We start from the raw sequence: 12,373 nt of genomic DNA, 5'->3' as shown, positions 1-12,373 counted from the left end.
TTTCACATTGATTGACCAAGTGTTCATTTACAAGTTTCTCGCATAATTCTACAAGGCACGATGTTACAGATAGTGGTCTGTATCCTTTCAGCGTTCTGTGAATTTTTGGTATCATTGTTACAGTTGTAGTGTTCCATTTGGCAGGTACATGTCCTAATTGTATTGATGTTTGAATTGTTTGCGGGAAAGTTTGTATTGTTTCTAATGATAGTTGTTTTTTATCTGATAGTTTTTTCTGTCATGTCGTGATGCAGTATTTTTTTGATCTTTTAATAAACTTTTAAGAGTTTCAGGTTTTACATCGGTGGGCTTTCTTTCTTCTTTACTTAGATTGGTTGATTTGAAATTTATTTCCCTTACGTTTAGTGAGACAATTTTCTCATGGTCTGTCGCCTTATCTGTTTTTGATTCATTTGCTTTCATTGTTGTTTTAATATTTTTGGCGAAGGCATCTACAGCCTCCTGACTATTCATTGGTAACTTTTATTTGTTTTTCTGATTTTGGTTAGATAATAATTTTGCAGCTTTCCAAAGCTAATTACCGTTTCTTGCGTAGTTTAGTTTGTCATTTTGTTTTCTTTGTTGTCCTGTTGTGCTTTTTCTTACTTATTTTTTTAATTTCCTTTGTGATTAAATTGATCTTCTTGCATATTTTTTATTGCAACGTGTTTCTTTCGTCGTTTCTTCTTACTTTGTTCCTTTTTCTCTCTTATGCTTTCCTCTCATCAGTTTTTTGGTTTGTAGCTATGTGTTCATTCACATATTTGCTTTCTTTGTATGCAGCTTAAATTTTTAATGCAATTTTGTCTATGTCTCTTTCTAAGTCTATTTTCTTTGTTATGTTCCTATCTAGGTAATCAGAATTATTCAAGATATGATTTTTGAGTTTTTTCCAGTTGACTTTGTTATGTGATTGGATTGGTTTTTCTATGTTATGGTGCTAACAGCAGGGTAATGATCGCTTGGGTTTTCGTTGAAGACATAATTTTTATCAAATAAATTTGTTAGTTTATAGTTGGCTAGGTGCACATCCAGTTTTCCCCTGTACCTCTTTTTCTAGTTTGAAACAGTTCTGATTTTTAGTTATTACAGGTTTTTGTTTGTTTTAGTGCGGAATGTTCTGGTTTTTTGTTCTGTTGAAATTGAGTTAATTTAGTTTTTGTCTCAATTTTCCTTCATCTACTGTAAGTTTGTTCTCTTTTAAAATTTCGCTTAACCCTTTCGAGATGTCTTCCGGACGGTTTTCCTTATATTTTCTCGGGTTTTTCATATAATTTAATTGTGTTTTGTAGGATTGCATTTAATTGGTCTATTTTAACCTGAAGGTTGATTTTAAGTCGCTCATTTGCAATTTTTGTTATCTGTTCTTCTTTGCTTTTGAGTTTGCTTAAAAGACTCGTTAGTATGCTTTCAAGGTTTTTCTCTATTAATGTTTGAGAGTCAATTGCTTTTTTGTGCTCCTAATTGTCTTTGTTTTCTGTTTTATTTTTCAGAGCCTCTGCATATAACACAACGCGTGCTCGTTGTTTCGCTTCTTTTACATTTGACAGCCTTTTTATGGCTGTGCTATTGCAGCCCTAGCGCTGTGCTTTTCCTTGCAATTTGCGCAGCAAGGTACGTTTTGACTGCAGTCTTTGTTTGAAGTGGTGATTTCCACCGCATCTTGGACATCTTTGCACTTTGTCGCAGTCTGCTGCTATGTGACCATGGGTTTGGCATTGGAAACATTGGACTATTTTTGGTTGCTGTATTGACGGTTTTTGTAGGCACACTACTACATTTGATTTTTGTAGGCACATTACTATTCCATTCTTGATTGCTTTTTTGCTTGGTTTTCATTTGTAGTAAGGACTCTAACCAGTCTTGTTTCTTGATTTGTAACGGTGACTTTGACCCTAAAAGTATTTTCGGTTTTAATTATTTCTTTTTTGTTGTCAGAGGTAACTTTTACCTTATACTTTTGGAACTACAGCTTTATGTGTGTAAGCAATTTAGATGCTTCGTTATTTTTGTGTTTTATAGAGAAGCCATTTCTCATTTCGCATTCCTCTTATGCTGCCTGGGTCTTTTTGGTTAGTTAGTCTCATCATGGTGCTGGCGAAAGCAGCTCGTCGAGATCTCTCTCCCTTAAAATTAACAAACACGTTTGTAATTAGTGATTGCTTTTTGTTGCAGATTCTTTGTTGTATTCAGAGGTAATCAGATTTTTTCTTGTTGTCAGAGGTAACTTATTATACTTTCGGAACTATAGCTTGTTGTTTTTTGGTGTAAGCAATTTAGATGCTTCGTTATTTTTGTGTTTTATAGAGAAGCCATTTCTCATTTCGCATTCCTCTTATGCTGCCTGGGTCTTTTTGGTTAGTTAGTCTCATCATGGTGCTGGCGAAAGCAGCTCGTCGAGATCTCTCTCCCTTAAAATTAACAAACACGTTTGTAATTAGTGATTGCTTTTTGTTGCAGATTCTTTGTTGTATTCAGAGGCAATCAGATTTTTTCTTGTTGTCAGAGGTAACTTATTAAACTTTCGGAACTATAGCTTGTTGTTTTTTGGTGTAAGCAATTTAGATGCTTCGTTATTTTTGTGTTTTATAGAGAAGCCATTTCTCATTTCGCATTCCTCTTATGCTGCCCGGGTCTTTTTGGTTAGTTAGTCTCATCATGGTGCTGGCGAAAGCAGCTAGTCAAGATCTCTCTCCCTTAAAATTAACAAACACGTTGGTAATTAGTGTTTGCTTTTTGTTGCTCTACATTGGCACGTTTATTAGCAGCTTCTGCTTTTTCGTCTGCGTCAAGGGCCCATTTTCAGGCTCTAAGGAAAGTAGTACCGTTTCCGGTTGGTCTTTTTTTGTTTTTATTTCGCAAGGGGATTTTTTGGGTCTGAGCCCAAATCAATGTTATTATTGGAGTGGGTTGGTTCATATGGGCCGTTTCGGTGAGGATAAAAGGGGATGCTTGTTTACCATTGTACGCGGTTATGAGCTGAAGGTTCATTCTTTTTCATAAATTGGCGTATTATTGGGGCTTAAGGGAGATATGTCGAACTTTTGTTCGTAACATCCGGCGTCCCGGGAGTCGGATTATGTCTAAATAAATTAATTTAAATATTATTGCACTGAAAATGGCTGCGTCAAAACTTGCAACAACTTTTATTCATTAAAATTTCTAAAAATGGCAATTGAAACTTGCAAAAACACTTATCCTATAGAAGTTAAACTGCGAAAACGCTTATTCTATATTAAAAGTTGCAAAAACACATTCTACATGTAAAAAAATATAAGTTTCTGTAATAACACTTATCGTATCAAAAAAGTTTCAAAAAAACTATCCTATATTTTGAAAGACCTAATTTGGGTAGATCTAGCTTATAGGGAGCTGTACAAGCTCTTGGGTGCTAATCCGGAGGGGTCTTTAAAATCACTGATTTAGTTTATACTGAGAAGAGAGCAACAATTTACCTCACCGGCAACTTTTCGGACGAGTTACTAGGCTGCTGGTAAGGCTTCAATGCATCTCTTGTACTCTCAAAGCAAAGGCTAATGCCTCTGGTCTCACTCCCTTGTCTTGCTCTTTCGTCTGTTGTCTGCTTCTCCACTTTTAGAGCACATCCTGTCTTTTCTCAGGTCGCACTCTCACGTCTCAGGTTGTCTCTAGCTAGTCCAATGGTTCTCCTGCTTCCCCAGTTGCTTCTATTGTCTTGCTTTTTGTCTGTTGTTGTAGTTGTAGTTGGGTTGTTGGGTTGTTGATTGCTATTGGGTTGTAGAATGTCGTGCAATTCCATATATAGAGACAATGGCAAAAAACTTAGTTATATGAGTTGTTTTTTAAGCTGAAATATGCCTTTGGTATCCTTTTAATGGCTTTTCTCTGAATTCTTTCAAATAATCAAAATTTCGTATTATTATAGTGAGACACAGAGCAACCGTAATCAGTCGTTGGAGCCACGTAGCCGGTATAAGCATTCAATTTTCTCGTGACCGGACAGAATTTTCATGAATATGTCTGATAGAGTATTTTGATCCAATATCTTTCTTGCATCCTTTGACTGTATTTGTGTTCCAAGAAATTAGCATTCATTATTAAAACAGGTCCTTTTGGAGAACTGCGGGTGTTGCTGGATTACCGTTCATTTCCGCCTTCAATGTTTCCTTGAAATTTATTAGTGTGCATTTTCCTTCGCTTAGTCTCATGCAATTTACATAGCACTGCAATGCAATAATTGAATAAATTTTGCTCCTTGCCGCCTGATCTGTAGAAATAGCAGTATAGTCGTCTGCATAGCCGTAGTTCAGTTGATCGTTTAAAATTTCAGGGAGATCGTGTAGAAAAATGAAGAAAATAGTGAACCCAGTATAGATCCCTGAAGAAAACCACTAGTGATATCACATTTTTCAGATTTTTATTCACTGACTTTGACATATTGCTGACTTTGGCTTAGATACCAATCACTTAAGCTCAGTATTTTACCTCCAAAACCTTTTTTCCGTAATTTTCTAATTAACGGTTTATGGGCCACACAGTCAAAGCCTTCTCGAGTTCTAGTTAGAGTAGCGATAGGTCAGATATAGCTTGTTGGTCAAGGAGCTTGTATATTTGGTGGAGATTTAGTAACTACATAATGGCAGATTTCTTTTTTACGAAATCCGAATTTCGATTGATTGATGAGGGTGATCTTTAAATTTTTCGTAGATATAATCCAAAACAAGTTTTTCAAATGTTTTGTATAGGCAGTTTAATATACTTATAGGACGGTATCTGTTTATTTGGCTTTTATCTCCGTCTTTGAAAACAAGGACATATCAAAGACGTATCACGGTGAACTTACATTAAAGAGACTAAAAAATGCGGACAAAGTTCTCAACCTGCTCAGGAGAAATGTTGGGTTCCGAGCAAGAAAAACCACTTAAATAGGGCTCTACAGGTCTCTTGATTGATTAGATTAGATTTCAGTAGGGTTTCTCATATGCGGCAATAGCACAATCAGACCTGCGGATAATTAAACGCTTTCAAAAGAAGATGGATAACCGGTAACAAAGCAACATGTAATGTTTATCAATTAAAAATGTTAAACATCCTACCCCTTCCAATGTTCCTGCAGCTTAAAAAATTTCTCTACATTAAAAATCAATTGGATCAACGAGGAGAGCTTGTAACCAAACGTATACTCCAGGGACGGTCGAACGATATCTTTAAAGTTTCGTAAAATTGAATAGAAAATCACGAACTGATTTTTAATTTTGGACAACACAATTAGTAAATTGATTATCGAAATGTCAAACATATGATCGACATATCAAGTTAACGGTTCAAAAAATCAGCGTGCTAACTTGCAAGTCAAAATTTTTTAATGAAAGTTTTGATGGACAAAATCTCTGCTCATGGCATTTGGTCAGTGACTGTCGTCTGTGCAAAAACTTTAGCATAAATATATAAATGAGACGACTGGTACATATATATATTCGTGCAGGTAATTGGTAGTTGCTAAAACCCAACAACAACAACAATAATGCCTGATCTAATCCAGCTGTTTTCCTTAAGTTGTGTACGTCCTAGCTCCTGCGAAGGCTCTTCATCTAATTTACAGTTATTTTTGAGATTTTTCTGGGAGAATCGATTGTTATCTAGATTTTGCGGTACTACTGAAGCCAGAGAGTAGGAGTTTTTTCTATTCGAACTATTACATTGAAGTATTATTTCAAAAAGAAGTAATGTGACTTTCGAAGTTCAAAATTTATTCTGGTATATTTTAACTCAAAATTTTGTCAATCCCAGCAAAAAAACAAAATAAGAACAGATAAGAATGAAAGTGAAAATTCCTTTTCTGGAATGGAAAACTGTACACGCGGTTTTTTTCAAAAACTCCGGAATAAAAATCTAAGTAATTTAATTCTAATAAGTGTAAATAAATTGTTGTAATTATGACTGTTGTAAATTGTTGTAACTGTAAATAATTTGAAAAATTCGTTAACTCATTTCATATTTTAACTCATTTCACAGAATTAGAGTCAAAGTTTTCAAACTTTGGAAAATATTTTGTTTGTTTTTTTAAGTCAACTTAAGTTTTATTTGACAATTTCTTCTCTGCATCTTTAACCATTTTCAATTCGATCTTTAACGGGCCCAGAAACGGCGAAGTCAAGCAAAAATTTAACAGTCCATTGAAAAGAATCAGTTGAAAGACGCGCAGAATCTCCTGGTCAATGGCCGATGGAGCACGAGGACTGACATAGTTGTGTGGCATGATCAGATCAACAACAGCATCTCAAGCCACACACCCAATAACTACAGACCAAGTAGAGTACAAGAGCTGACAAACTACTTGACCACGAATAACAACAAGTTTAAAGGGCTGGTATACTGCCAGCGCACTGGAATACCTGATATTTTCAAGTGAGAAACTGGTTCTGAGTGTGACAAAGCACCTGATATCAAAGCGGAAGGCAAAAACACAGCTGGGAGACTACAGTGTGCTCCACCAGGAACCAGCACGTGAGATCAAGTCCCTTGACATTGTTCTGCACAACCAAGGAAACCTGAAAACTCTTCTCAAAAAAGAAAGAGGAAAAATTTCGGGAATCGGCAGAGGAAGGCGTGAGCAAAGGTAAGACAGGTAGAAAAAACAATAGGGCTTCCTTGCTCCCTGTCCTTGAGCGAGCTTCAGCGATGTGAAAAGTTTTACCACAACCATGTCTCAGATATTTCCTCAGGCACAGCAACTGCTTAAAATTTCCTAAACAATTTAAGATCTTCAAAATAAACTAATAAACTGTAAATATCGATTAGATTTCCTGAAAACTGTAATAAAAATGATATAATTCCGTATTTTTGAAGTTTCGAATTCACAAAAACGAAGTTTTTTTAGAACAAGCGGTGCAGAGTTTTCAGCTTAAGCTCTTAAAGAAAGAAAAAGGTCGTGCGGAGCATGGCCGTAGATTGTTCGAGGGAAAACATGCGGAGGATGGAGCCATTCTCAGGAAAGAAGTGAAAACAGAATTTTTACCTGCAATTGTGTACAGCATTAGAAAATAATTGAGATATCATTCCGAAATAGTTAGTAAGAGACTACATGACAAGTTAGCGAAGCTGTCTGAGAGACTGGACAGGCCTTTGCGGAATTGATCTCACAATGGGGTTGCTACATTGGACGGACGGTGTTGTACTCCAGGATTTGTCCTGGGCGTCTTATCATTAGGTCCAAAGCATCCATTCAGAGACAAATTCAATGAAGTTTACTTTCCTCCGGGCGTAGACAGATTAGCTCGTGAGTTAAGGGAGAAAAACACTGATGGTGAAAAATTATGTGAAATAGAATCTTCTGCCAAATGGTACGCCAACAAAGTGCGTAAGAAACGAATGGATAGAGGAGTCAAAAAATTTAATGAAGTTTTGACAGATCAAAAACTACTACTTTTTGGTAAAGGTTGTAGTTTTTATGTTATGAAGCAGGCAACCAACTGAAATGAACTAAATTAAATCCTTAGTGCCAGTCAGTTTGAGTCTCCTAATGGAGAAAGTGATGATCTAACAATAAAATAGCAGTTTGCATCGAATAATGAAACAGGTAAAGATAAGTGAAACGATTTATCATAGACTCAGCACAACTGGATGGCAACTGGCCAGGCTTTTTGTCTTGCTAAAGTACATAAAAACGGCACGCCGCTTCGGCCTGTTCTGTGAATACCCGGCAGCAGTAACGAGAACCTCAATGAATTTCTGTCTCACTGTATCGCGATATTACCAGGTGCAAATATTGAAATTAACTCGAAGGAAGCTAGAACCGCTTTAGAGGCTACTGAAATGGATGAATACGAGCTAGTAGTATCTTTTGATGTTAAAAGCTTGTACACCAATGTACCTGTTGAGGAGGCAATTGAAACTGTGCTTAAAGAACTCTACTCCAGTGACGAGGTTCCTGAGATTTTGAGGTCAGCTATGAAGAGCCTTTTGAGACTAGCCGTAACGAAGGCTCACTTTAGTTGTAATAAAATGTGGCTCACTCAACCGGACGGTTTAGCATTGGGTGCTTTGCTGGCAGTAATTCTAGCAAACCGGTGGAAAAAATCTTTTAAGGTTTCTTGCAGAAACCAGATAATGAAAGTGAGAACAAAACCCCTGCCATGAAGGGAATATGCATTGATTATAAGCGACGCGTTACTTTCCGGGGAAAGGAGTCGAGTACGTATCATGCAAAAATTGGTTTCATGCAAAATGCCAAGTTATCACTGACACTGAGTATAAAAACAGGCAGAAAATTGTTTGGATCTGTTTGTATTGTGCAGGGAAATGTACGACAGAGGACACACAGGAATTGAAATTATTCAAGAAGTATCTGGATGACAAAGTGGGCATTGTGAAGGGCAACCCTCTAGAATAACTTGAGGGTGAAAATTCTCTTCGCGATAAATTGCAACTCACTCCTGAGTTACAGAATGGTAGTGGGGACCTCGCATTCCTAGATCTAAACGTAATTGTAAACAAAGATTGAAAAATTAGCTGTCAATGGTATCAAAAATCGACCGATACAGGCTTCATTCTTAATTTTCGTTGATGTGCACCGTTACAACATAAGAAAAATGTGATTCAAGGGATTATTCATAGCGATTTAATTCGAACAGTGACTGGCAATCCTTTGATGTAGCTCTTAATAAAAATCAAAAGATCAGGACTCGAAATCTGTATCCAATTGAGTAGTCATCCAGTATTATAAATGAGACGTTGGATAAAATAGTCACGATGAAAAAGGTTACAAAAAGACCCCCGAGAAAGAGCAACATCTCAAAACAATTAAACGTCTCAACCAATATGAGCTTAAACCGATGTTTTTTATTCAATACAGAGGAAACATCACTCAAAGTTTGGCAGGTAGACTGAAAAAAGAGTGTGATATTAAAATCATTTTCACAGCAAGAAAAACACGAACAGGCTTGCGCGCCCTGAAATCATCTTTTGATAATAATCTGAAATCCCATGTGGTATATAAAGTTACATGTAATGGATGCATTTCCATCTATGTTGGCCAAACCAGCCGACATGTTACCACTAGAATTTCGGAGCATCAGAAGAAGAACTCCCCTGTGGGACAAGACATCGTTGAATCTTGTGGTTTAGCGCATAATCTTGAAAGGGAGATCCTAGATGCATGTCGCCGGGTTGGAAAAATAATGACAATAGAAGTGATCTATATCGAAAAGCTGTAACTGCAAATAAATACCCGCGACAAGTACCGGGGGCGGGAATTAACATTGAAGTATTAAATCAAATAGAAAAAAGTTGACTTTTGAAATTCAAAAATTATTGTGGTACTTGTTAGTTCAAAATTTTGTCAACCCCAACAAATAATGAAAATAACATAAGAATGAAAGTAAAAACTCCTTTTCAAGAATTAGCACGTAAGCAGAAAAACTGAAAAAAAGTTTTAGATTGCGAACAGTTCAGAAAAGAGTTGTGACAATATCGTAATGAAAAACGAAAAAAGAACGAAACAAAGAACTTTTGGATATGAGGAAAAAAAGGAAGATAACAGTTAATGTTTACGAAGCTTTAAGGTCCACTGGAGTGCAACCGGCTAGGTTGTATGTAATAGCTAAAGTACACAAAAACGAAATCCCTCTGAGACCTGTTCTCTCTATTCCGGGAAGTTGTTACCATAAATTTAACAGGTTTCTAACACCCTTTTTCCAAAAGATTGAAGGAGCAAACATAGAAACTAACACCAATGACGCACGAAACACTCTGGAGAAAATAAAACTTGAAAAAGACGAACAAGTCCTATCATTGGATGTAAAAAGTTTAAAAACCAGACGTACCTAGAACAACAATGAAACGTCTGCTTAAATTAGCCGTCACCAACGTTCATTTCAAATTCAAGGAAAGTTGGTACTATCAGAAAGACGGGTTGGCAATGGGTGCGTCCTTGGCGGTGATTTTGGCAAACCTTTGGATGAAATCGTGGGAGCCACAACTGAAATTACAGACACCTATAAGTAAAACCAACACACAATCAAGCACTTGTCGCAATTGCGAACACCATGTGAGAGCACGTTCCAGGGGTGCTTAGTGTGAAGTTTGTAATAGATGGTTCCACGCAAAATCTCAGCAGTCAGTAACACAGAATATCGCAGCATGGAAAACCAGTTCTGGATGTGCTCATTCTGTCGTGAAAATGATCAGACTGACATTAACCATTCGTCCGAAACTAAATTTTTTCTAAGATATGTCAACGATATTGTGAGAACAGTTAGAGTTGACACAAAAGAGCTGTTAGATGCGGCCAATAAACTCCATCCAAATCTCCAATTTACATTAGAAAAAACAGATGATAAAAACAGTTTGCCATTTCTGGACATGTCATTTAACGTACAACCGGAGGGGAACATTTTTTGCACATGGTATCAAAAAACATCAGATACTGGAACAATTCCGAACTATCGTAGCTGTGCAACCCTACAACATAAGAAAAGCATAATACAGTGAACAATACACTGTCTGTTCCGAGCCACCAGCAATTGGGAAGCGTTCGATGAAGCATTGACAAAAAATGAAGAAATTTGGGAACGTAATCAATATCCTAGACATTGGGTAGGGAATATCGTCAAGGATACAATTAATCAGCTGCGAATGAAAAAACAAAGAGAAGGACATAGATATAACCCGGCTGTAGCCGTAAAACAACAGGAAAATACTGAGAAACAACAATTTGTATTACAGTACAGAGGCAACATCTCTAATGAATTTGTAAAGAAGTTGAACAAAATTCATCCTGTACAGACAATTTTCACCTTTCGGAAACTGAAGAGCTGTTTACCTAGGCTCAAGTCTAGCTTTGATAATGCCACATGGTTTATGAACTCACTTGTAATGGATGCAAATCCATCTATGTAGGGCAGGCATGCCGACGTATTACCACAAGGGTTGCAGAGCATGCCAAGGCGGGCTCACCGATAGGAGTACATGCAATCGAGTTCAACGGTGATAAAACAGCTTTCCAGTGGAAGATATTAGACCAATTCAGCGACCAATATAAGTTAATGACACTAGAGGCGCTCTATATACGAACATTGAAACCAGCCATCAACACGCGCAACGAATACCAAACACGATAATTGACACTGAAAGCTTAGTTTGGAGATAAAAATCCAATTTGAATGACACGTTAAGAAACAAAAATTTCAACTTTACAATTGGACAAAAGCAAAGTAATTTTAAAGCAATATATGTAGGTTTTTTAATAAAAAAACATGTCGATGTGCATCTGCTACATCAAGTCGAAAATGTATTTTTACTCAGATGTAAATGTTTTGTAGATACGATTGTAGATATGTAAAAATTCGTTTTAAATTTCCTTGAATGATTGATTTTAGTGATTTGCATTTTAATTTTGGCTTTTCATTTTAGCATTTTGTATTGTTTGTAACCTGACGATCAACTCAGAGTTCGAAAACGTTCGTAAGAAAGTTTTAAATTGACAATCCATTTTTAAATCTTGAAAAACAATACACCCGGTTTTTTCAAAAACTCCGGAATAATGATTGAAGTACTTTTATTGTAATAAGTGTAAAGAAATTGTTGTTAATATGATTTTAACTGTAAAAAATTTCAAAAATAGGTTGTTATTTCAACTCATTTCTTAGAATTAGAGTCAACGACAAGTTGATGTACTTTGTGAATGGTTTTATTTGATTTTAGGCCTGACGATGAACGCAATGTTCGAAAACCTTTCGTTTTTAAATCAATTTAAGTTTTAATTGACAATTTCTCTGCAACCAGAGAGTAGAATGGGTAGAAGCAGCGAATTATAAAAACCGAGTTTTAGCGATGATCTGATTCCATGCGAGACCCTTCTCTCTGAACATTTAAAAAAATGGTCACCACACGCTCATTACGGAGTGACAACGATCTGAAACTCGACCATTCCAAACCACGTCTTGAAATTTGCCAGCAAAGCTTCTTCTATAAACTTGTGCTCTTGTGAATACACTTCAACAGAGTTTAAATTTTGGAAATGCAGTGGGTTTGAAAAGTCGACTACTCAATTTTCTGTGGCATCATTTTGAAACGAGTTGCAACGAACTAGTCAGCGATGCGTGGAAAATTTAACAGCAACCATGGACAAAGAAAAGGGACACAGTCCCCGCGCCCGACATCGAAGGGCCAAATCCCTACTACTACTACTACTAAAAGCATTTGCTTTTTGGAGTATAGGTTTGATATGGAATCGCCCATTAAAATTTTTGCTTATAAAACTCCGGAATTCATGGATCCTACGGAACTTGAAAGGTGGAGTCACCCACAATGGTTTTTGTCCAAATTGCGATGCATATCGCCTTTTCTCTATTATACCCCCATTGTTGTTTATTTACAGTAATTGGGGGCTATA

The sequence above is a fragment of the Convolutriloba macropyga genome, chromosome 7, assembly GCF_964194025.1.
Source record: "Convolutriloba macropyga chromosome 7, txConMacr16.3, whole genome shotgun sequence".
Taxonomy (NCBI): Eukaryota; Metazoa; Xenacoelomorpha; order Acoela; family Convolutidae; genus Convolutriloba; species Convolutriloba macropyga.
This window is presented reverse-complemented; position numbering follows the sequence as displayed.